The following is a 25,913-nucleotide window of genomic DNA, read 5'->3' as shown; positions in this document are numbered from 1 at the left end:
TGTAGGTTAATTGGGAGAAAGTGATGCACCCCACATTTTCACTTTGGCTTTTCTAACTGCTACAGTGGCATGGCAATTTCACTGCTCAGATCCCTTCTGCTGCACGTTACTAGAACACATATGGATACAATAGGGCTATATATTATGATCACCGGCTCTACTGACAGGCAAGTAGGGTCAAAGGCCGGGGGACCTGTCTGAGGCGACACTTCATTGGGCCTCACTGATGTATGGAATCTTTGGCACAAAGACACAAGGCCATCTACATATTGCCTTATTCACACAAGTAGGCATTTAAGAAATTGACCTTTAAAAAAAAAAAAAAAAGCAGCTGAATTGGGTGACACATTTGGCTTAAAACATTTCTCCCAAGGTGTATTTGACCACTCTTTGGAAGAGCTGAAGGTCACATTAAAGGTAAGTGCAAACAAATGTGGTACCACTATGCCTACTGGCTCCAGGATGAAAGACTTATGGATCACATAGGAGGGAGACAGATTTATTTTCAACTAAATATAGGTTTTTCTAATCGGCTGCCGTCCTCTGTCAAGCACAGAAAGATAACATACAGGGTTAAGCCAGTGCATGGATACATGGCAGGAACAAGGAGCTTAAGGCAGTGATCAAGAAATAAAAAAGTGATCTAGCCACCTTGGAACAACAAAATGTCAGACCTCGTAACACCAACGTGTTTTGGCATCTCACAACATCAAGACTTAAATTCCTGCAGGTTTCCATAGACGCTGTGGGGAGGGCAAGGGAGGCATCTTAGCATAGGATTTACAAGGCCAGAGATAAGAAAGACATTCTATACTAGCTGGACACAAGAGGGAGATCTGTAGAGTATTTTTAGGCCCTGATAATAAACTGGAGAACACTATATTATGGACAACCTGCTAGAACTTATTCTTGATACCTTAGACAGGGATGCCCTAGATCAACTAATGACATAGGAGATGGTAATTGAAACTATCTGGGGTTTACTGACTGGGCCATATGGGTTACCCCGCATACTAATTTGTCTAGACCCACACATAATAGTGATGTTCCAAAAAGTCACTCCAGAGGGATTCTTTCATGAAGACATTAGAAAGCTGCTTATATCGGTGAACACGAAGCTAGGCAGGGTCACTGGAGGACTGTTCCTCCTACCACCTTATTTCATTAATATGTATTGAGGCGAACATACTAGCTAAGCTTCTAGTCTCATTATTGCCCGGAGTAGTGCATACACTAGTTCACAGGGACAAAAATGGGTCTGTACCAAGGCAGTGTTCCCACCACTGCCTGAGACACCTGCATTTACAAGGCTAGGATGGGAGAACTTGAAAGCCTGAGTGCTCCTATAATGGTGGATTATGAGAAGGCCTTTGTTCACTGGTCCTTTCTACAGAAGATGACTTTTTGCCCTCTATTCCACAAATAAATTGAGGCGTTATATGATTAATGGGGACCAAGTTTGAATTTATGTTGCTCTCTCTGCATGTCAAGGGCACAAGGCAAGGATGGCTCATATCCAACATTATTTGCTTTAGTCACTGAACTACTTGCTCAGTGGGTAGGGCTGGACACCCTGGTTTGGGACATTAGTTCGGTAAACTCTGAGGAAGATGGACTGTAATTATGCATTGACGACATGCTTTTATTATTCAGAGGGCAGCGGCCTAAGGGCCCCCCCACCCCCTTATGCATATGTTTAAGATGCAGGGGGAGGCATCGGAGCTGAAGGTTAAAGGGCATAAATCACTATACATACCCTTGAATGCAGTCACAGGGTTTGCAGAATGGAGAGTTACTACATGCTCTCCAGCAGATGCAGCCAAATAAATGGGTTAGATGCTGAAGCCGTAACATTGCCCCCTGCTCGCCTAAGTGTAGGCAGGCCCATGGCTCCTAGAATAATCTACCACTCACGATCTCTGGTAGAGCAGCCCACTTCAAAATTATTGTTCTTTCAAAGTAAATCTAAACATATTTGAAAGGTATCCACATCCGCTCCCACAATTTTCACAGCGGTTTTCTGTGTGCAGGTAAGACCCTTAGGGTCTCCTCTAATAAATGTTACAGTTGGCTTTCGATGGGATGCTACTGGTAGATGATTACCTATAATACCGGGTATCTCACATGCTCTCCATAAAACAGTGGGTCTTCTGTGATAGATAGGACCCTGGCTACGTGATTAAACTTGACATGATGGATGGAGTCCATTTGGAGGAGATGGGGTATAATATCTCCAGTCTTCTCCGCTCATCAAGCCGACTAGCGATTGTTAGCTGGCAAAAAGCCCTACACTGGACCACATGGCCCAGTAAACTCACACAAGAGACAGGCAGGGGTGCTAGTTGGCACAGGTAGCCAATTTCGAGAGGTTTCTTCTTGGGAAATGATTGGTATCTCCAAATTATGGTTGGGAGGGGAAAATGTGAATCCCTGACAGAAAATGTTAATTACCCTGAAAGGATCGGTTCAAGGCATGCTGTGCTGTAAATTTATATTCTGTGCTGGCTGCTGCTTGAATGTGTGCACGTTGTTTTTCTTCAAATAAGTCTTTCGCGTCACAAGGTATAGTGTGTACACCTATTACTGGTATGCGCATGGGCATTGGCTCCATTGTTAAGATTGCTTCTCCATCCGAAGGGTGAGGATGCAGATGCATCATAGAGATACAGGAAAGATGACCATGCGATGGAATAGTAAATATAAAAAGAAATGTTTGCAACATAGAAAGACTTTTGGAGAAGAGGGAGGGCGCATGTGGATCTACAGCAGTACATGCCACGAACGGATACTTACATAGTAAGTAACATTTTTCGTTCGTGGCATGGTTAGCTGCAGAAACATATGCTGTGCATGAACTGTAAAGCAGTACTCCATTAAAGTGTTGCTAGGCCGAGGATGTTGCAGAAGCCTTGAAAATGTGTGCGTAAGACAGTCTTGGCCAACTCTAGCTTGTTGGCAGACTAAAACATCCAGACCATAATGTTTAGTAAAAGTGTGGGGAGTAGCCAAAGTAGCTCCCTCTCAGATTTCAGCTACAGGAGAATTACCCCAAAAAACATAGGACCTCCTTTTTTCACAGGTTGAGTGACGTCGGAGGAAGGACAGGCAAAGGTCTTTTGGCTTTGGCCTAACACATATACATTTGACCAACCTGCGTGCTATACCTGCTTTGGAAAGAACACAGCCTTTGTGTGGTCTGGAGAAAGAGACAGAGCTGTTGCGTCTTTCAAAAGGGCTGAGTCCTGTCAATGCAATACATAAGTGCTCTTTTGACAGTAATGCATGAAGATCTCATTGTGCTACTCACTCGGTTTAGGAAGAGCACTGGAAGTTCTATAGTGTAACTGAGGTGGAAACTAGTGATTATTTTAGTTAAGAACTTTCCATCATGGTGAACATGGAAAACTGGCTCCTCCAGAGTAAAAGCCTTAAGCACCCCTCAGAGAAGTGATAGATACCAAGAAAGCTAACTTCCAGGAAAGGAACTGTAAGGTACACATGTGGAGTGGCTCAAAGGGTGGACCCATAAGTCTTGTTAGCACAATATTGAGGTTACACACAGGGGTAAGTGGGACCCTTAGTGGGATAATTCTTTTGAGTCACTCAAAAACTGACAACAGGAACATTAACAAGCATTGGAAATGCAATAGGTCTCGCAGTTTTTTTTAGTTAAAGCTCTTGGCGTTGTAAATGGCAATGTGTTTTACCTTTGTGTTATAGAGTCGACGTATTTGGTTTAATTGGAATTGTGTGTGTTGGATTGAAATTATTAGTTCTGTAATTGTGTGGCATGGAATTGCTTATTGTGGAGTAGATTTGTGTTGAGTATATATGTGGGATGGTATGCAGTGGAATTGTGTGTATAGGAATTATGTGATGTAGAGCTCAGTGGTGTATAGTATAGTGGCATAGAGTGGCGCAGCATATAGTGCAGTAGAGTGGAGTGGCACAGATTGTAAAAGAGGGGCTTTTAGTGGTGTAGCATAGATTGTAGTGGCATATAGTAGGCTGCTTTAGAGTAGAGTAAAGTGGTATAGAATGGAGTGGCGGAGTACAGTTTTGCAGAGTAGAGTTGTTTGGAGTGGCATAAAGTGGAGTGGTGCAAACTATAGTGGTGTGGCCTATCCTGGAGTTGTGTACAGTGCAGTGGCAAAGAGTGCATGTGCGCATAGTAGAGTGGGGTAGAGTGCACTGCCATAGAGTAGAGTGACGCAAAGTATGTATTCAAAGTCACCGTTTTATTTGAATTGGAGTATGAAAGTGAGGTATACGACGCCTAGGAAGGCCGACACAGAACTAATCTATACAGTATATTTGTCACAAATTTGATAAATACTGCATTTGCCAACGTAAGATGAAACAAATATCTAGCATTATGTATGAGCGTAATTGAAACACACCAGCAGTTTTTTGAAGTTTTGTCTGCAAATTGAGTAAACAAGGATGAGAAGGAAAGAAATGGAACACTGTTTAAAATAAAAATAATCTCTCACACAGGCAGCAGTTTATATTCTATTAGTGCAGCAGTTGCAGTGGCACCAGGGCCTATAACCCTGGGGGAGCCAATTGTACCCTGGTTATCGCTGTGTTTGACAAAGAAAACAGTATATGTTGGGGTGATGGGCGTGTACTTCCCTGCACTAGGGTCCATGACGCACTGGCTACGCCACTGCCCACAGGACGCTAAAAGCTCCCTATTTCGGACATGATTAAATAATTAAAGCCAGGTTTTAACTCAAGTCATTTGTAGCATTGAATTTATATAATGGATATAAGGACAAGTTCCAGAAAGATGATGGAAAAATGGGACTGGCTTTGCCTTTCACTCTGAGGACCTGGAAACTCAATGTTTCGAACATGGAGGACCCTTGGCAGTAATGCAGACGTCCCCTCACAGCTGCTTATTAGAGAGAAACTTTAAATTGTGACGTTCACTCTTCTCTTGCCCTCCAGTGGCCTACCAGGGGTGTAACACAAGCCCGCGCAGTGCGGGGGGCCCCGAGCTGCAGGGGGTTCCCTCAGCACAGCACTCAAGCCTGAGAGCTCCCGATTAAATCCGGAGCAGTGGCCCCTCCGTGTACCTTGCAGCGGACCCCTTCAACTTTCGTTACGCCACTGTCGCATACATTTTCAGCACCGCTGTTCTTTGTAAACGCAGAGAAGCCGGACATTCTATTTATCATCAAGGTAAATCAATTATGGCGTCAACCGTTGGCGCAGGCGTTCTCCAAACGACCACTAGTGGCTATGACCACAGCTGGCCTCAGTCCGAGCGCAATAGTGATTCCAACGCAGTCACCAACAAGAGTGGAATACTCCATTGGAATCAGTCTTGAAGCGAAAGCACACTGTTTGAAGTGTAAAGTACAGCAAATGTATTATTAATATTAATGCAAACAATGTATTGATTAAAGTTGGTGTTGCTGTTATCGCTGCAAGGTTCTAAACCGAATCAGTATTTTTACTACAAAATAATGATAGTTATAACCTTATAAGCTCCCCCACCCAAAGCCAGGCATCTGTCTGTGATATTCAACAGCCCCCGATGAATTTTACTAGCTGTGCGGATGTGTTATTTTCGATTAATGTTTGGATTGTTTTACTCTACTGCGTTTTGCACCACATACCTTGGCTCCTTGTTTTTGTTTTGTTTATTTGCCATTTGCGTTGAATCGTTCTACTGATCCAACCTTTCGCACCATTACTCTTAAGTCTTAATGCATGTCAAGGACATTTCACTGACTAGAAACATCAGATAGATGTGTGATTACTAAATGTCTTTGGGACGTGTCTGTGATGGGTGAGAAAGTTATAAATATTATGTATGGCATTATTCCGAGCTTTTTCCTGAATTATCAGTGAAGAAACATTGGGTGTGACAGAGTATAATGCGGCGAGCACTGGCAGAGCAACAGCGAGCTCGCAACAGAACAGTGAGGTAGAATGATCGGTAAAGCGCCCACTGCACAAGTCTCTCTGTATCCAACCGCTGACATAGTCCCTTCAGCATTTCATCCTTCCAGTGTCGATAAGAGAGACAACTGTTTAATTGGCGGTAGTGGGATCGTTTCTGAAGTGGCTCGGAGAGCAGACAGTTTAAATATTGTGTAACAATAACCATTGTTATTTTTAAAAAAAGAATAAAAGAAATGGTTGAGCTCCTGGATATAAACAACACTACATTGCCAGGTGTAAAAAAAACGGAGGCGTCAAGAGCATTGCTAAAAGGAACTGCTGTCCGCTGCTTACCTGCCTGCCTAACCATCCATCATTCATACATTCATACCTTCAACTAAGAAAGATGGTCATATAGTTTATTAGAACGTATGGCTAGAATTAAAGCTGCTCGCGACATCTTAGGGAAAAGTATATTTTTAAATCGCATTATAATGAACTGAGATTCTGAAGAGCCTCTTTTAAAATTACTATTGGCCGAGAGCATTATTTCAAAGGAACTTAAGTTTCCCCCAGTTTTATTCTTCTTTTTATCAGTGCGCATTCAACATTCAAGTGCTTTTTTGGATGTTTCGACAGCGTCAGAGCTCAGATATTTAACATTGTGAAAATGCTGCACTTTTCAGCTAAGACATGGAGTGTCTGGGACAGCGACCCCTAGATCGGTAACCCAAAAAATTGACAAAAAACATAATGTGAGGTTGTTGTGGAGCTGTCTTTATGCATGCAGCATGTGGCACATTTTTTAACACTCAAAAACCCGTTTCTTGCGTTGACCAATCATTGCACCACAGCGCACACCGTTTGTTCCTGTTACAGAGATGCAGACACACACAGAAGCAATGCTGCTGCATTTGAAGGTAACGCTAGATGATACACTGGAGGGCCTCTACCACGGGGACGCATCAATGATGTTCGTATTTGAAAGTTTCCTTTCATGTTGACAGTATAAATCGCCTTTGCCCTATGGCGCCGTAAGGCACATTTAGCTTAAAACTCTGCATGCATTTTTCAGCCACAGACTTAAATGACACACGTTAGTGGATGAAACACAAGTCCCATAGAACTAAAAAATCTGGAAGCGCGGGCCTCAGTACTCCGGAAAAACTTGGATCTGTAATAAATGACCTCACATGTCCAACGAGATGCACAGGTATTTGGGAAAGTGCGGCCACACGAGCGTCTGAAGCCGCACACACAGGTTTCAGTGCACAGAGAGACTTGTCTCTTGGTCATTACTAGATTTTGTTTTGCAGATCCTCTAACATGCTGTCTGCCTTTTTCATCCTTCGAAGGCTGAAAATGGGTCAGTGCCGCGGGGTTATAAAGCAAGTAGTGAGTCTTAGTAAAACTAAGCACACAAAGACAGCTTTAAAACATGCAGCCTACACACACAGTGGATGTTTAAGAGGACATCAACTGCAGCAGAGCTTCTAAGCTGGCAGTACACGAGCCACAGCCATCACAGGAACTGCAACCAAGCTCGGAAACCACAACAGAGCTTGGCAAACAAAGTGCTCTGCAGAGGGCATGGGGGCCGAGGAACTTCAGCAGGCAGACTGCAAGGAAGGGACCGGGAAGGTTTGGGGACGTCACTGGTGGTATGGGGAGCTGAACCAAGCTCAGCTCTCTGTGGCTCGGCATGAGGAAAGAATAACAAGCAGCCATAGGCAGAAAGCAACAATTTAAAAAAAGTCCGGCGGAGCGTGGCGCGCGCGCTTTGCGGGGGCGGAGGAGTTTGCGGGGGCGGAGGAGCGCATTCCAGGCGGGGGAGCGGACCCTTTGAAGTAGGATGCCAAACGGATTGCATGGCGGCACGATGCATGTGATTGTGCGCGTGCTCGCCATGCAATCCGCTTTTGGGAGCCCTTTTGGGAGCCCCTTACTATAGTCTCGCATAGCGATCGCTTACGCGATAGCTAGGCGAGACCTAAAAAGGGAAGTGTGTTCACTGTTTTTAAGGTAAGCAATGCCAGCCACCAGATGAAGCCTGATGGAAGTGTAAACAAGGCCTGACTTTTGAAAGTGGAGCGGATAACAGACAATGTCTTAGACTGCTGCCTGCAGAGGGTCATTAAGTCTAGGAAGACAGTAGTGTACAAACCTTTTTCACTTAGCGACGTAGCTGGCTCTGGTTGTGCAGAAGTGCCTCCTTAAGGTTGGTTATGCATTCTGAAGGCAGAATGAGATACCCAAATGTTGCATTCTGTATTATGTAAGCTATTTGTTCTGCTCTGTGATCTGGGCTCACTGGAATATGGAACACGGTGTCTGCGTGGTATGGTTTGTGTTCCATATTCCAGGTGTCGACAGTTGGTGTTTCCCTGTAACTTGATGTGCTGTGTCTCGATCTTCTTACATAAAGAAACGTTATTTATACCTACCTCGTTTCATGAAGTTTGGATTTTACAATTGGCGACGAGTTGTGGAAGGTGTTGCTGCCACTCCATTGACGAGACACAGGTGCGCTGCAGCTTTCACTTGGATCCACGCTGTTTATGGTGGTAGAGACGTGAGAGGCGTTCTCCTGTCATTGCCGTAGTCTCTTCTGGCTGTTCCCGAAAATCCGGAGTTCGTAGCTTCTTGAATCTTCGAGCGGCGGAATTTTGATTATTTTGCCAGGAATACGAGTACTGGAAATTTTACAAGGATACGTCACGCCTGCACGAGAGGAGTGACTACATTCGATTTGGTATCCAGGAAACAGTGAGAGACGCTCCACTAATAGAAGCATTCAAGTTTATTGTGAGCTTTTCTGATTGGCTGAAGGTTTCAAGTGTCAAAGCCTGCTATTGGTTGCGCGTGACGTAATCACGCTGGCGGCCATTTTGGTGTAACACGAAGGAGTAAAGGAGAAATTAGTAGTCGGAGCAGTTTATTTTCTCGGGTTTCGTGTCTTCGTTTTGGGAAAAGAACTTCCACTTTTCTGAGGTACTTTGTGACTGACTATACACATACTATACTGGATTAGTATGATGAAGGAGCTTTATTTTTTTCTTTTCTTTCATTTTGCTTCTGTGATAGGATAAAACAGCTCCAATAACTTATTTTACTTTGTGATAAGACAAGTAGTAACTTAGGTGTGGTATTCAAAGTGACATAATTTTTTTTTTTTTTTTTTTTTGTGTTTTTGCAAGGATACATGTTGAAATCTCATTTATATAGTTAATTTGTTATTTTGGTTTGGTAAACATGCAATTCGATCCGCCGTCTAAGTTTCTACAGGACAAGGGTGAACCACCGATTCCTTGGACAAGATGGAAAGAGGAATTTTTTACTTTTTTAAAGGCCATCGATGGAGAACGCATGTCGGCTGAAAGGAAAAAAAACATTTTTCTTCATTCCTTGGGTTCTGAAGGACAATTGTTTTTTAGAACGCTTCCGCCTGTTAGATCTGGTGGTGATCACAATGTTTATGATGAAGCCATTTTACGTATTGAGGGTAGATTTAAACCTACTACTAGTGTTGCACTTAATAGGTTTAAATTTTATACAAGAGCTCAGGCAGACAATGAAAGTTTTGATGAGTTCCTTACTGCTCTGCGTGCGTTATCATTGCATTGTAACTTTGGTCTCATGACGGATGAGATGATCAGAGATCAGATAATTGTGCATGTTAAGAGTAAAAAGGTTCAGGAACAATTGTGGATTTTAGGTGACCCTAGCCTGGAAACATCGATTAGTACAGCCAAAGCTCTTGAACAATCAGATAGATGGATCAAAGCTCTTGATAAAGATTCTAAGTCTGTTGCTTCGAATGAGGTTAGCGTAGTTAGTTCAAAAGGTGGTCCTTCTTACAAGACTGATAATAAGTCTAAACAATTTTATTGCTATAGGTGTGGCAATCCGGATCACATAGCTTCATTTCCGCATTGTCCTGCTATAGGTAAGGAATGTAATAAATGTGGACGTCCTGGGCACTTCTCGAAATTGTGCAAAAATCTTTCCAAACCTAAAGTTGATTACAGGAAGTTCAATTCAGATTCTTCCAAGGCTGGAAGAGGGAAAATTTCTTATGTTTCATGTGAGAACATGCCAAATGATTGTTCCTTTGGAGGAGTAGAGTCTGGTGTAGTGGTTTCTATTCAGGGTTCCTTTGATTTGTCAGAAGTTGATAAGATTGGTTCGCCTAAGTGCGTTGTTGATATTTTGGGGAGGAACGTGGAACTCATGGCAGACTCTGGTTCTCCTTGGACAATTATTACCAAAGAGTATTGTTCGAAGTGTTTGGGTGATCTTGTGGATTTTGAATCCCTATGGGAGCCGGATATTTTGGCTTTCAATTTTGATGGCTCTAAGATTGATTTCATTGGTTACAAAGAAGTACCTATTCGGTTTAAAGGTAATTCTACTATCATCAAGTTATATATTACTCCTAAAGGGGTTAATGTACTGGGATGGCGTGACCAAGCCAGGCTTGGCGTTATGTTAAATCCCAGAGACAAGGAACCAGTTTCTGTTCTAGCTCTAACTGTGTCTACAATTGATTTTTCACAGATGTTTCCTCTGGTTTTTTCAGATAAGTTAGGGAAACTTAAAGGTTTCACACACAAGATTAAGGTCAAGTTGAGTGCTATCCCTGTTAAACAAAAACTTAGAGGTGTTCCAATCAATATCAGAGAAGACTTAAGAAACATGTTGGATACCATGGTTAAAGATGGTATTATTGAGGAAGTGGAGTCCTCGGAGTGGGTGTCTCCCATTGTTTTGGCCCTTAAACCGGATAAAAGCATTAGGTTGTGTGTTGATTTAAGAGCCCTTAATTCTAACCTTGTTGTGGATTGTCATCCCCTTCCGAATATCAATGAGATGATATGTATGTTGGATGGAGCATGTGTATTTTCCACTCTTGACCTTCGGTCAGCTTATCATCAAATTGAACTCACGGAGGATTCTAGACATTACACAGCGTTTATAACTCCACATGGTCTTTTCCAGTTCAAAAGAATGCCTTTTGGCCTGGTTTCGGCCGCTTCTGTTTTCCAGAGAGCTATGTATCACATTTTCAGAGACTTGTCTGTTTTTGTAAAATGTTTTCAGGATGATATTTTGATTTTTTCGAAAAATGATGATGAGCATTATCTACATGTAAAAGAAGTCTGTTCCAGGTTAAGTGAATATGGGCTTACGCTCAAAGCTACTAAGTGCAAATTCTTTTGTAAATCTGTGGAATATCTGGGACACACACTGTCCGGGGATGGGGTGGTACCTAAAAAGGTTTTGGTTGATGCTATCATCAATTCTCCAGCTCCTGATAATAAGGATAAATTGTTATCATTTGCTGGGCTATGTGAATACTATAGCAAGTTTATACGTAATTTTGCAACCAAAATGGAACCTCTCAGAGAGTTGATGAGGAAGTCTTCTGAGTTTGTATGGACTGATAAACAGGATGCAGCCTTCAAGTGTATCAAAGAGGAGATTGTTAATGCCCCAACCTTGAGGTCGTTTTGTGTCAACAAAAGATGCATTATCACTGTTGATGCTAGTCTTTATGGACTGGGTGGGGTTCTTAGCCAATGTGCTGGTAAGGATGAATGGTGTGTAGCTTTTGCTTCAAAGACCTTGTCTGAAACGGAAAGAAGATATGCTGTTATTGAGAGGGAATTGTTGGCCTGTGTCTGGGCGATTGAGCATTTTCGCAACTATATTTGGGGTAGCAGATTCACACTGAGAACGGATCATAAACCGTTGGTTGGAATTTTGTCTCCTGGGGGTGGTTGGAATTCTACTGCTCGCATAGCTCGTCTTACATCCCGTTTACAGGAGTATGATTTTGAAGTTGCTTTTGTTCCGGGCAGAAACAATGTAACTGCAGATTTTTTGTCTAGGTTACCATGTGACGATAGTTGTGTTTCTTCGATTGAACAGGATTTGGATGTTGTTGCAACGTTGAAAGACTTTGTATCTCAGGATTTTGTAAAATTGTCAGAAAGTGAATGGGCGTTTGAAATGGGTAATGACCTGTTGTACCAGGAAATTTTGGGTTGTGTGAAAAATGGGTGGCCTAAGGAAAAGGAGGTTTCTGCTGATCTTGCTCCTTTTTGTCGGGTATCTGCCGACATTGAGGAAAGTGATGGTTTAATTTTCAAAGGGGGTAAGATTGTTCCTCCGAATGCCATGCAGAAGAAAATTTTATGTATTTCACATCAAACTCATTTGGGTATGTCTTCAATGAAGCGTTTGATTAGGGCTAACTTTTGGTGGCCGGGCCTTGACAAAATGGTGGATAGAACTGTTAGGGAATGTTCTGAATGCATTAGTAGCGATAAGATGCTTCACACTTCTTCTGCTCCGCTTAAACCGGTGGAATGGCCAGTGTTCCCTTGGCAAAAGGTGGCTTTTGACATTTCTGGTCCGTTTAGCAGTCTGCCTCACAGTGCTCGCTTTGCTTTGGTTTTGATCGATTATCATTCTAAGTGGCCTGAGGTTAAGTTTGTGGCTAGTATTTCTACTCAGTCTATTGTGACTTTCTTTAGGGACGTTTTTGCTCGTGAAGGCTATCCTGAGATAATTGTCACGGATAATGGGGTACAGCTTACATCTCATGAGATGCAGGAGTTTTTAGGTATGTTTAACATCAAACATGTTACTACGTCTCTGTATGAACCAAGGGAGAATGGTCAAGTGGAGCGATTTAACAGGGTTCTCAAGGACAGTGTTCAGGTGGCACAAAGGTCAAGTGAACCTTGGTTGGATGTAGTCAGGAAGAAGCTGTGGGTTTATCGGATCACTCCGCATTCGGTGACAGGCATTAGTCCTTTCAGGTTGTTGAAAGGGAGGGAGCCTTCGTCTGAAATTTGTCCTTGGTGGATTAAGAAGTACAGTAAAACTGATGATACTACTGATATTGATGCTGTTGCTAGACAAGTTAAAAGTAAACAGGAGGTGATGAAAAATAGGTTTGATGATAAAATGAATGTCAAGGTTCCTGACTTTGTTGTTGGAGATTGGGTTAGGATCAGGAAGCCTGGGTTTTTGGTTAAGGGTTGTTCTAAATTTTACCATCCCATTAAGGTGGTGAAAGTTTGTAAGAACAGTGTAATCACTCAGGATGGAAGGGTTTGGAATGTTAGAAGGGTGGCAAGGTACAAAATGCCTGTGGTGGTTGAATCTTGTGTATCACATAATTTGTCTGACTTTTCAAAGTCAAAAAATGCTCCTCCTTCCTCATCTTCTGTGGCATGTAAATCAAATGGTGTTCCTCCTTCCTCATCTTCTGTGGCACGTAGAGTTAAGGATAATCTTCGCGAAAGAAGGTTACCTGTAAGATTCTTAGATTAACATTGTCTTTTGTTAAGGGGGGAAATGTGTTGCATTCTGTATTATGTAAGCTATTTGTTCTGCTCTGTGATCTGGGCTCACTGGAATATGGAACACGGTGTCTGCGTGGTATGGTTTGTGTTCCATATTCCAGGTGTCGACAGTTGGTGTTTCCCTGTAACTTGATGTGCTGTGTCTCGATCTTCTTACATAAAGAAACGTTATTTATACCTACCTCGTTTCATGAAGTTTGGATTTTACACCAAACTCTAGGACGTCAGGAATCAAAGTGCAAGATTTAGCTGTTTGGAGTCAGGATGTCTGACCACGCCCTGATTTTGAGAGAGAAGACCCAGCTTCTCGTGAGGCACTAGCGACAGGTGTAGGAGATGGGGAACTATAGCTGCCTGGCCCAGTTTGGAGCTACTATAAGGAGAGCAAGGGGTGCTTGCCAAAGCATGAACGGAAGAAGTGGGAGAGGTGGGAAAGCGCAAGCAAATATCTCTTACCAGTTCGTCCATAGTGCATTGTCCATGGGCTGTTAGAACCCGGAGGCGAAAGGAGGGGGTCATTTTGTGTATTCTGCACGGCTGAAGATGAGGGGGAGGGGATGGAAGTTTAGTGGAATTTGCGAGAATTCTAGGTAGAACCCCTCTGCCATGTCAAGAACCCACTGGTCTGCGGTGACCCCTGTCCAGCGGGACCAAAATCCTTGCAGTCTTCCCTTGACAGGTGTTAAATGGTTGGGAGATGCGTTTGTTTGTTTGTGAGGAGAAGCCCCTTTGGGGGCTCTGCCTTTGCCCTTACCCCTACTGGTGTTATTTTTATACCCTCCCCTGTAGAACAGATGCTCGCCATTGAAGGGCAAGTTGACCAGTTGTGACTGGACTGCGTCTAGGGTACACAGAATATTTCTGTTAGACTATCTTCCCCTCAGCTACCAATTCCTGACCCCTCTTCTCATATTTATCTGGAAGGTGCTGGAACTCCTCCCAGTGGGCCTTATCATACTGGGGGAGAAAACCTACAGAACTGGTAATATGTCAATAATCAATGTTTTTCTGCCGCGTCTATCTTTTTACTCTCCTGGTCGGGGGGGCGAATTCTCTGCCCTGAGAATATGCACGTTTATGAACAGTGTACACAACTAGGGAGTCAGACGAAAGTTCAACCATGATGTAGGGAGGGTAGGAAGGAGAAGCTCTGCATACAGAGGTCAGGGTCAGTATCCTCCGAGTGATAATCATCCCATCAGTCGCAGTTGAGTTGTGGGTTGTATAATGTATCATATGGGTTATAGGGAGACCTTAGATCAGGGGACTTCAATCTGTGGGGCGCGACCCCCAGGGGGGGCGTCGAGTCCTAGGAAGGGGGTCACGCATTCCCTTCGCACTTTTGCCTGGAACTGCCTGAATCTGGAATCGAAAACGTTTGCTCTTCGTTTTGGATTCCGAATAGTGGCATCTTCAGGCGCTCTCCGATTGGAGGACATCGTGAAAGCATACAGCGTCATCCGTGATTGTCCTCCAATCAGAGCCATTGCAGATTTAACATCAGGAAGTGCCGGGAACTGGGGCCATAAATATGCTCTGGCGAAGGGTCGGGAGTGCTTCAATGTTTTTGTTGTTGCTGCTGCCTTGCACTCCCTGCTGCATTTCCTAGACTTCCTCGTTGTCCTTGCTGCTGCTGTGTTTTTCCAGCTGGTGTCCTTTTCGTGCTTCTTTGTGGCTGCCTTTGAAATACGATCTGTGGCGGTTTCCTGGTTTCCACGGCAACCGGAACTTTGTGGAACTTGTAAGTAGGCTGCCTGTGCCCCACCTCCTCCACCATTCCCTGGCTTTTAACCCCTCAGACCCACACACAAGCATACATGCACGCGCACACACATCTCCAAAAATTCACGCCCACCCTTTCCCCACTGCTGTCTTTGGGATTCTCTGCTTAAGTAAGTCACACAACAATAGCACAAGGTTGGAATAGTGAACGCAGGCTGGAGAGCATTTCTCATAGGTTCAGCCAGGCACCTGCTGACATGCCTTGGCTCAGCTTTCAGACCTTTTATACTTTGCTTGATATCACCAAAAACTCTGCACTGTGTTTTAGGACTATTTAAACATTCTCTAAATATGTTATTAGTACATGAGCTGATACTGTGTTTCTGTGTTAAAGGACAATTTTCACACATTCCCATTCTCTTCCATCCTCTGCTCGAAACCTTGTATCTCCTTCCACACATCGTTGTCTTTTATTCTCATTTCTTTTCTTTCACTTTTGTCCTGCTGCTGAAGTCACCCATATAGTGTTGTCAAATGTGCAGCTTTCACCATAGAAAGCCCAGGTGGTCCCTTCGCTGTATTTCTGTTTGGAAGATTGTCCATGGCAGAGGGGTGGGGTTGTATTACGCCCTCACCTCCTTGTCAAACTTCCCGTCTGTTCCTATCTCCTCTCCCTTAAATTCCTTCAGTGGCTTCGTCACGTCCGGTTTTGTTTTCTCTACACCCGTCCTCCCACTGCCATCATGTCCAGGGCAGGCATGGCTCTCTGTTTCGCTATATAAGTGCATTTCCCACCATCAGGATCATGTGGGTCCTGTCCCCTCACCTCGCCAGTGGTCAAGACCTAGTTCTGTCTTAGACAAGGTCTATCCTTCTGTTATGAGTAAGGAGAGTCTCTCCCACACTGGGGCCCTCTTGGGTGAGTGCTGCCCTCTCACCCCATGCCCTGGCTCTGTTCTACAAGGTCTCCTTTCCATTATTATCCAACATATTAACCAGGGAAACAATGTTTAGACATTAATGGTTTTCTGGAGAACAATTTTTTAATTTGCCTCAAACTTCATGTGGAACCTGGTCTCTCTGTAGAGAGGAACACTGTGTTGCCTATTCTGCCTGTTTATTTGAACAAAGTATTGCTTTCTGGGAATTGTAGTCCTCCAGTGTTTAAGCTTAGTTGGATTGCTGCACCTGATAATTTGTAAAAATGAAAGCCTGAGAGTGGATGCATAGACCCTCTTAACAAGGTTTTGTAAGGCACTTGCACGCTGAAAGGCTACACAAAAGTTAGGGTCAATCTACTTACTTTTTAAAGGCCTGTATGCTTAATTGTGTTGTGTTATGCACCCGCCAATGCATACTTTAGTAAATTAATGCCATGGTGTTTGGCCTTCATTCTGAGATCTAGATCCATAGTGACCTGGTAGAATAGTGTAATTTAGTGTCCCTATGCAAACTAGAGTTCTTTGCGGCGCTCTAAGGCTGGCTTCAGAGCCGGGCCTCTCAGTAAAGAGGGATGCAATGTGGTTCCATGGCGAAGGGAAGTAAGGTGTGACCATGAAAAGGCAGAACTGGGTGGTCTGCTCCATAGCACCTCCAGGTAGTATGGACGTTGTCCATGAGGAGTAAGCAGGTGGTGGGGTTTGCATCCCAATTTTTATTGATGGGGCAGAATTAAACCTGGGGGAGGGCAAGAAGCAGTGGCGGTTGGCATGGACCCTGAGAAACAGAGATGGGTAGGCAAGTCTATCCTAGATACTGCATTGTCTGTGGTTGCCTTGAGGGCTGTGGCCCAGGTCCTGATCTCTAAGGGTAGCAACCATGATACAGAGAAAGTAAGGACTAGGAGGCAGGTTTCACCTGCAGCAGTGAGGCTAAAGGAGGGTAGTAGGAGAGTGGGCCATCATTAAAATTGCTGAGAAACATTTTCTACTCAAACCCGTCTCTTGCTGTCTGTATTTATCCATATTTATTTTGTGAACAGATGTGATAACTCGTATATTTCCACATTTACTTAACAGATAGACGTGCACTCATACTTTGATGCCTGTCACGTTTTAGCAAATTACACTGCCAAAATAATATAATACACACATCAAACAATTGGCATAACAGAACAAATACCGGTTGAGAAATGCAACAATTAATTTAAGCAAATCTCAGTGACGTTTATAACTCCCTACGCTGGCAATATGTACAGCTACTGGCCTGAAAGTCAATAAACTCAGCATAGAGTCACCGAAAAGAAGCCAATTATCTGTATTTTTCCACTTTTAAAAGTAGATACAGACAGGATATACAATGTTTTCTGTCTATCGTTATCTGTGAAAATCTGTAAAAACAGAACACAGAGAGCACCAATTATGAGGAGTACCAAGTCCTAGAAATTTTTGTAAGGAGGGGGTCCGCATGCCTGAAATTTTTTGACAGGGGGGTCTCGGCATCCAAAAGTTTGAAGACCTCTGCCTTAGATGATCACCTCCAAACTCGGAAGGAGGGGAATCCTCTTGTGATTCTGGCAAAGATCCACTGGTAGTGGTGGCGAGGGCGGAGGTGGTGGGGAGGAAGGCAAAGGAGGAAGTAGAGGAGAAGGGTGAGGAGGAGGCAAGCAAGGTAAAAAAGGTTGTGGAGAGGTGCCTGACATCATGGCACCAAGGCTTCTTAGGAGGATGGGTAAGTCTTGAGCCTAGTAGTAGAGGTAGCTGCCCTAAATGCTGTTTGTTTCGGAGCCAAAGAAGTCTGTTGGCCTGCCAGCACCAAGCCCAACTTCAGCTCTGAACTCCAAAGATAGCTTTGATTGTTTCTTCGAGTCCAGAGCTGAAGAGCTGGTCGAAGGGCGAGGCTCGCAGGCAGGTTTCAGCACCCATGAGATGGGCAGGCAGGAATTTGAGTGCCGACCATGGCATTTGGCAGTCGCAGACCGAAGGCCTCATGGGGGGCCTGTGAGCTTGCTGCTCTGCCCCATCGAGAGCAATTCTCAGCTTCTGAGTGGTGTCAACGGGTAGGAAGATGTAGGTGGACCCTGTGCATGGCTTGTCCGCTTCACTATCGAAGCTTTCCTCTGTCTCCAACACTTGAGCCTCTGCGCCTGAAACCTCTGAATGCAATTCGCCCTTAATGTCCTGTTCGCGAAACAGGTCTACAGTATCATCCACTCTATGTTGCACCCTTCGAAGCAGAGGTGATGCCACAATCCTTACGGTATATGATGTCTTTTTGTTCCGGAACTGCTAGACTCCCCGAGCAGGAGGCCTCCTAGTGGTCCTGGGACGGACAGATAGATTGACCGACGTTACATGCCTGATGGAGGTCTCCCCTCTGGTATTTCGCTTGACACTTCAGACAGTAGTGGAATGGAGTTCTTTCCATCACAGATACATTCTAAGAGTTCTTCCCATCACAGATACATTCTAAGATGTGAAGGAAGTGATGGAGCACTGGACGAGCTAGGCCCCGTACAGCGTGTCAAAATTGTTCAACAGCAGATCCGAAGAGAAAGGGTATGCAACACTGGAACGGACAAGGAAAACCGACTGTTACTTCATCCAACAAGTAAGGAGGATCCGAGCTGGCCAGGCAAGAACATACAGTGGCAAACTGAAGCTCGAAGGGACACGTCCAAATCAGATGGCAGAGAAAAAAGCATTTTGACAATGGAGCCAATGCACATGTGCAATAACAATAACAGGTGGAGTCACTACACCTTGCGACTTGAGACTTCTCCAAAGAAAAATAACTTGCACGTGTCCAAGCCCAACACTAGATGGCAGAAGTATGCACAGCATATGCATCTACTGCTACACATGCCACAAACTGAAGTTATTACCCAAAATACTTACTGCTTCTACTGATAGTTACAAGTGAGATACATCCTAAATGCTTACAAGTCTGACTAAAAACATCTGCCTGAATTCAGCCCATTAGAAACAAAGCAGACAGCCTACGAGGAGTAAGAGTATCTCCTGGATTTACAGATCCCTGGTGATAAATACCAAGGTTCCCTTGCAGGTCCTTGAGGGAGCACAGGGACAGAAATGTTGGACAGTTGGAGGATGTTAAAGAATTCTGACAAGAATAGCAGCAAGTGTGTAGTCAACTTTGACCTATTTGAGACTGGTGTAGTGCCGGTACTTAAGAGTATATTCCACTGCAGAGAGGTTAAGATGCATGAAGGGTGGCGGGGGAGCAGAGACTCCCAGATGTAAGAGTGACAGGAACAAGGATGCATACGATTTGGGACTGCCCAATCATACGGGACTACTGTTACCATATTCATTAAGCGCCAAGTATGTTGGTTATGATACCTGTGAATTTGAGTTTTAAGCTTACCTTACTGGGACTAATGGGGGAATGTTGGGGTGCAAGCATCAACACAACACCGGTGTGTATGGATGTGTTCTTGGCTAAAAGGACAATTGCTCGATGCTGGAAATCCAGTTCCCCCAGCCTTACTCGAGTGGTTGTGGGAGATATGCATCTGTGCCCCAGCTGAAGAGGCAGTAGTAGGGGATGTCCACAGAAACACCAGAAAAGATGGTGGCCTTGAACAGACTATTACAATGGTCTGCATCCCACAGATGGGCAACGTGTGGTAGGATAATTGTTGTCTGTCTGAGAAATGTGAAGGGCATTACATATGTCATATTGAACAAAACTACTAATCTTCCAACATGGTACACAGATGTTTACATGTTACGTTTTGATTTTGAGCATCAAAAAAACATACACATATGATACCGATAACCCACGTTCCCCTACTTCCCATCACACACTGTTCGAGAGCGCAGAAAGGCAGCACCAAGTAGGCCAGAAAGGCAGTAGGATCCGTATTCTCTTTGGTAAACGATTTTATTCTTTTTTAACGTATGTTTAGATTTCAGCAAAGTGCAAGCGCAATCATGGGACAACAGAATGTTTCGGGCAACGGCCTTCGTTGGAGTCAGTGTGCTGTAACGAGTGTATTAACAGGGACTCAATGGTCCCGCCCCTCACCATTAAAAACTGAAATTTGAAGGAACATAGTTTCACTTGCCGTCATCTACAAAGCTGAGGTCACAGTGATGTAGGGAACTGTTGTGTAGAAAGCCCCACATCACAAAATTGAACAATTAAACATCATAATTCTGGTAAAGTACCCAAAGACATATTTTGTTATGTGTAATGCGGTTTACAAAGAATGGCACTGCTGCGTTGGGATCTGTTCAGGCTAAGAGTCCTACATTTCTCCTGGCAGTTACTACAAGGTAGGTAGAGTTAGGACCTAGTTTCCATAGGAGAATTGTTTATTGACTTGCTTCCATTAATGTTGGGACACCCACACGATTTATATTAGATTAATCTTTTACCACCTTGCCCTTGTAATAATAGAGCGACACTATCAACTGCACATGTATTGTTCTTTTGCCATCTGTACAGTCAAGAAAGGAAGATTTTTATTATTCCTCTTTTAAAGAAATTTTCTATTCGCAACCCAGCTTCAGCTCTCTTTCTATTTTATCAACTAGAAACTCCATTTGTTTGTTATGCACTTGCTTCTTTCTTATTGGCCGCTGTGAGATCTCGTAAGACCTTTAACAATTTATCCATAGTATCCCAAGAGTCACTGATTTAGCTGTTGGTACTTATTTTAACTCATGATTGCTGCTATTGGTTAAATGTTATGTACCTGTATTGTTTTACCTTGCGAACATTATCTGCACTGTAATGTTTTTATTGGTTTATTTTTGTGATAGTGGCATTCCAGTTATGTGATTGCAATTTTCAGATTTTTTTTTTTTACTTATAATTTATCGTCTGCATTGAAATGTTTTGATCTGTGTACTTTTATGCACCTGAGTAGTGCGAAATAAAGTTGATGATGACTTGCTTATACCTTTGACACTGTTTAAAGAATATTTATAAAAATTTCCCAAAAAAATCTACACTCACTTCAGCTGCTGTCTGGCAAGTTTCAGGATGTTTCTCAAAGCAGGTCCTGAGAAAAAGGGAGGGTCCCAAAAAGCATTTTCCCCAAAGTTAATTCCCACAGGGATTCTGCACACAAAAATTGCAGCCCATACTGCGGGACGGAATTAGACCAAATTTGGCTCTTGGTCTAGAAAGCACACTTTTTGTGATTTGGTATAAATTAATTCAGTAGTTTTAGTGATTAATCATGCAGATCAGGCGCGGATACTCTGCGAATCGGACGGTACCCGTGTTGAAATTTGATTGGCTGCCAACACTTCAACAAGGAAGGAAGGTTTAGGAGCCATCCAGGGACTGGACTCTGCTTCAGCCGAGGCACACAAGAGACATTAAAAGAAAAGGAGGCAGGGTAGGAATTACCTGACCCCCCAGATGTGGGTGGTGGGGTCCCACAGTTACTTCGCTGGGTGTCAAAAACATTTTTTCAATATTGCCGCCAAATCACAGGGGGGGGGGGGGGGGGGGGCGGGGCAAATCAGCGAATCTGCGGCAAAATTGAAAGAAAAGAAATAACACCTGCGGTCTCCCGCACTTGTTTATACTAAAGCCCCCAGGTGAGCCAGGGGCATGCACAGTTTACTAAAAATACTGGAGCGGGCGCCCGCGGCCCACCTCCATGATAATTTTTATGCCCCGCGGTCACCACGTCCTGGGGCTAAATATACATATTACAGACCCCACCACTTCCCTGGGTCAGTATTTTAAAAAGGGGACCCCCTTCTAGTGCTTTTGAAAGCCCCAGGGACCACTACCTCCCCCGAGCTAAATAAATCAAAATGGAGGGGTCCGCAGGGACCTCCGGCTCCGGTGACCAACACCTCCCAGACCAATTGCTTTAGAAAAAAGAGGGAGGGGCTCCAGGGACCACCACCTCCCCGGGCCCGGCATGTGCACAACAAAAGGACACACGGTCCGCTACCAGGGGGCATATATGGCCCCCTCCAGGAGCCATATATTGCACTGGGGACCGCCACTCCCCAGGGCCGGCTTCTGCTATGTACCGGGGTGCATACCCCCCCCCCCGAACATAGCTGTTTACTTTTGCTTGACAGGAGCTTTGACAGCTCCTGCCAAGCAAAAGCAAACACTCCGCTTCCAGCAAGCGGGACCTGTTAAACCGCTCCCGCTTTCTGGAAGCAGTGATTTCATCTCTTTCCCAGTCTGCAGACATGCGGACAGAGAAATTGCTCTTGCACGCAGGGATCTGCATTTCCAGCAGCTCCCTGTGTGCGAGATAAATGTTGGGGTTGGGTCCCGCAGCAAGTAGCGAGCTGGCTGGGACTGCGAGTGCCTTGAGGCTCCCCCCGGTCCCCAAGAACACATGGCCAAAATCAGCCTGGGTGGAGGTGTGGTGGAGCTGTTCCCCCCACCCCCAATGATTTAAGGCCAGGTAGATGGAGTCCCCAGGGCCAAAATTGGCTCAGAGAGGGGGACTACATGGCCCCCTCCCCTTTTTCCAGATCGCTGAAAAAAAGAAGGCAGAAAATTGAGCAGAAAAATCAAACAGAGAAGATTACGCAAAACAGAGGGCATAAACTGAGTAGAAAGCAAAACGGAGGGCAGGAAAAAAAGCAGATGAGGCAAAATAGAGGGCAGAAAAACTAGCAGGAAAAGGCAAAATAGAGGGCAGAAAAAGGCCAATCTAAGCAGAAGAGGGCAAAACAGAGGGCACTCAGTCACACACACCCAACTCACAGACCCACTTATGCACTCACTCACTCATGGAGTCACTCGCAAACCCAGTCACCGACCCATACAGCCATTCACACGCCCACTCACTGACCTATAAAGCCACTGCCACGCCCACTCGCCGACCTATACAGCTACTCACAAACCCATTCTCAAAGTATACAGGTTACAGTAAGGAAAAAAAAATTTAAGTAGAAATTCACTTGAAAAACAAAAAGGTTACAAGGACGTTCTAGTTACGAAATATAATTTAAAAACCTTATAAATTCACAGAAAAAAAAGAACTGTTTCTTACCTGTAAATCCTTTTCTCTTGTAGGGGTATTTACATTATAGTAATAAGAGCTGAATAGTCCTGCCCACATGCGGGGACCCCGGAGCAGATTATATATATATATATATATATATATATATATATTCTTCTTAAGTGCAGATTTTCGCCTCTCTTCAGAAGTCATGCAAAGAAAACACTGATTATGCAGCCTATTTACCTAGGCTGCAATGGTCATATTCTTCATCTTGAAGAGAAAAAAGGGGCCAGAGAAAAGTACTTTTTAGCTAATTATAGTGCCAAACAGTAGAACTAGCCCTCACAAACCCTTTTTTCATGATTGAGATGAAGGAGCAGGACAGAGTAGCCTGATGGGCTGTCATTATATAGCTAAAAAAGTCACTGTGCCTTAAAGAATCTAGACACCACCAGTATCCCATCATGCACAGCAGATGGCAGTTACTTTAGTTCTTTTTGAAGGCTTATGTTAAAAGATATGCAATAAAGCAATTCCTCCGTTCAATCCACCGGGGAGGGTCGCTTATGACCATAATGGAAATACCCCTGCGAGAGAAAAGGAGTTACAGGTAAGAAAATTCTCTATCGCAGGGGATTTCCATTTACAGTCATAAGCACTGAATAGAACAGCAAGCTCATCCCCAGATAACACGGTGGAGTAGTCGGAGGATAATGCAGAGAAGTTAAGCAAAGAGATTTGAGTGAAGCATTTCCTACTTGAGGGTCTGCTCCAGCATCAGAATCTAGGCAGTAATGTTTGGTGAAGATTTCCAGGTAGCTGCTTTGCAGATCTCTGGAATGTGAATATTGCGCAATAAAGCTGCAGTAGATGCCTTCCCTCTAGCAGAGTGTGCTTTAGGTTTAGCTGTAAGACTCGTTAGCTTTATGATAGCATAATAAAATGCAAGACACTATCAATCGCAAAATTGATTGTTTGGAAGTAGCTTGCCCTGTACGGACTGGGCCATAGTTGATAAAATAATTGGTCTGATTTGCGATGGCCTTAGTTTTATCTAAATAATATTTCAGAATTCTTCGAACATCCAGGGAACAAAGGGTTCTTTCCACTGGAGTAGAGTGCATCTGAAAGAAAGAAGGCAGAGAGATTGTCTGTTTTGACAAAAATCCAATACCACTTTAGGGAGGAACTTTGGGCGAGTTCTAATTACCACTTTGCTTGAATGTAAAATAGTAAACGGTTCATGAGAACAGACAGCTTGGATCTCACTAACCCTGCGGGCCGATGTTATTGCCACAAGAAAAGCGGTTTTCCAAGACAAATGTAGGAGAGACGCCTTGTGTATGGGGTCGAATGGATCCTGCAAAAGGCACAAAATTACTACATTAAGCTCCCATGGAGGGGAAGGATGTCTGATGGGAGGAAAACCCTTCAAGCCCTCTAGGAAATATTTGATTACAGGGATTAAAAAAAAAAAAAAAAAGTTTGTGAAGGACACTTACTGTAGGCAGTCAAAGCTGCCAGATGAACTTTTAGTGAAAAAAATTGTAAACCAGATTTTGACAAAGAGTTAGTTTGGAAGAATAACATCTTCCAGGCAAGTGGTAGGGTACTTATTCTTGGATGAGCACCATATGCAGAATCTCCTCTCCTCCATGAAAGCGTATGCAGAACATGTAGAAGGCCGCTTACCTTCTTTGAGAATCTCCACGCAGTTTTGCGGCAAATTTAGATGTCTATATTGTACCAACTCAGGAGCCATGCTGCCAAATTCAAAGAGGAGAGAGATTGGGTTGAACTATCTGGCTTCTGAATTGTCAGCAGATCTGGTCTGCATGGCAGCCTCAGATGTGGACGGATAGACCGGTGAAGGAGGTCCGTGAACCACCATTGACGTGGCCACTCCGGAGCTATGAGGATAATTTTTGTCGCGGACTAAGCCAAAGTTGAAGAGAACTGCCGGGATCAGAGGAATCAGTGGAAAAGCGTATAGAAATCTACCAGACCAGTCAATCCACAGGCCATTCCCCAAAGTCCCATTTGGAAGAACCGCGATGCGTAGGTTTAGCATTTGCTGCTTTCAGTGGTTGGCCAACAAGTTGATGGCCGGAGTTCCCCATCGTTGAAACAGGTCTTGTACTACGTCGTTGTTTAGGACCCACTCGTGTGCATGTGCTTGTGCATTTTGAACACCTGGCAGGTGTGTTGCTGTGATCGATCATCAAGCCCTTTTCAGATAGTCTGGGACTCATGAGACAAGGGTCTGGACCTTGTCCCTCCCCGCTTGTTGAGGTGTTGTCCATCTGAACAAACAGAGTGGGAGATGAACGACAAGTAAAAAGCTTTCAACGCCAGATGGACTGCATGGAGTTCTAGGAGATTGACATTGTACGTTGATTCCTTCTTTGACCATTTTCCTTAGATCTGGAGGTGATCCATGAGGACTCCCCAACCCAGCAGTGAAGCATACGTGACTATGGTTTGATGCAGAATCTCCTGATGAAAAGGAGTGCCTTGGAGGAGATTGGCTGGAGAACACTACCATTTGAAGGACAGCTTTGCATGAAGGGACAGTTATATCCTGTCTTCCCAGTTGCCTGTTAGTTGGTCACACTGGTCTTCGAGACACTCCTAAAGAAGCCTCATGTGGAGACGGGCTTTCGGTGTGAGAAAGATGCAGGAAGCCATCGATCTGAGAAGGGAGTATACTGTTCTCACCGTTGGAAGGGAAGCTTTCATAAGAGCCTGGCATTTCTAAAAGATCGATAAGGGATTCCCGAAGGACACACACTTTCCCTTTCAGTGTCGATGGAGGCTCCCAGATAATGCAAGGTTTGTACTGGGGTAGAAATGGACTTGCTGTGATTGATTTGAAGGCTAAGCCTCCATAAGAGACTGCAAGTCCAGTTGTAACGATGCTGAACTTCTTGAGACGTGGACGCCTAGATTAGCAAATCGTCTAGATATGGGTAGACAAATATCTTGCGTCTCCAGAAATGGCCACCCACTACTGTCATGCA

The 25,913-nt window shown here is 44.1% G+C and overlaps 1 protein-coding gene across 2 annotated transcripts in view; it reads right to left on the bottom strand.

Moving 5' to 3' along the window:
- Positions 1-25,913, bottom strand: part of LOC146810542 (uncharacterized) — a 206,881-nt gene that overhangs the window by 57,151 nt on the left and 123,817 nt on the right. The gene's annotated exons all lie outside the window — the stretch shown is intronic.

The sequence above is a fragment of the Triturus cristatus genome, chromosome 7, assembly GCF_964204655.1.
Source record: "Triturus cristatus chromosome 7, aTriCri1.1, whole genome shotgun sequence".
Classification (NCBI taxonomy): Eukaryota; Metazoa; Chordata; class Amphibia; order Caudata; family Salamandridae; genus Triturus; species Triturus cristatus.
Note: the sequence above shows the minus strand (reverse complement) of the source record. Positions and strands in the feature narration are given on the sequence as shown.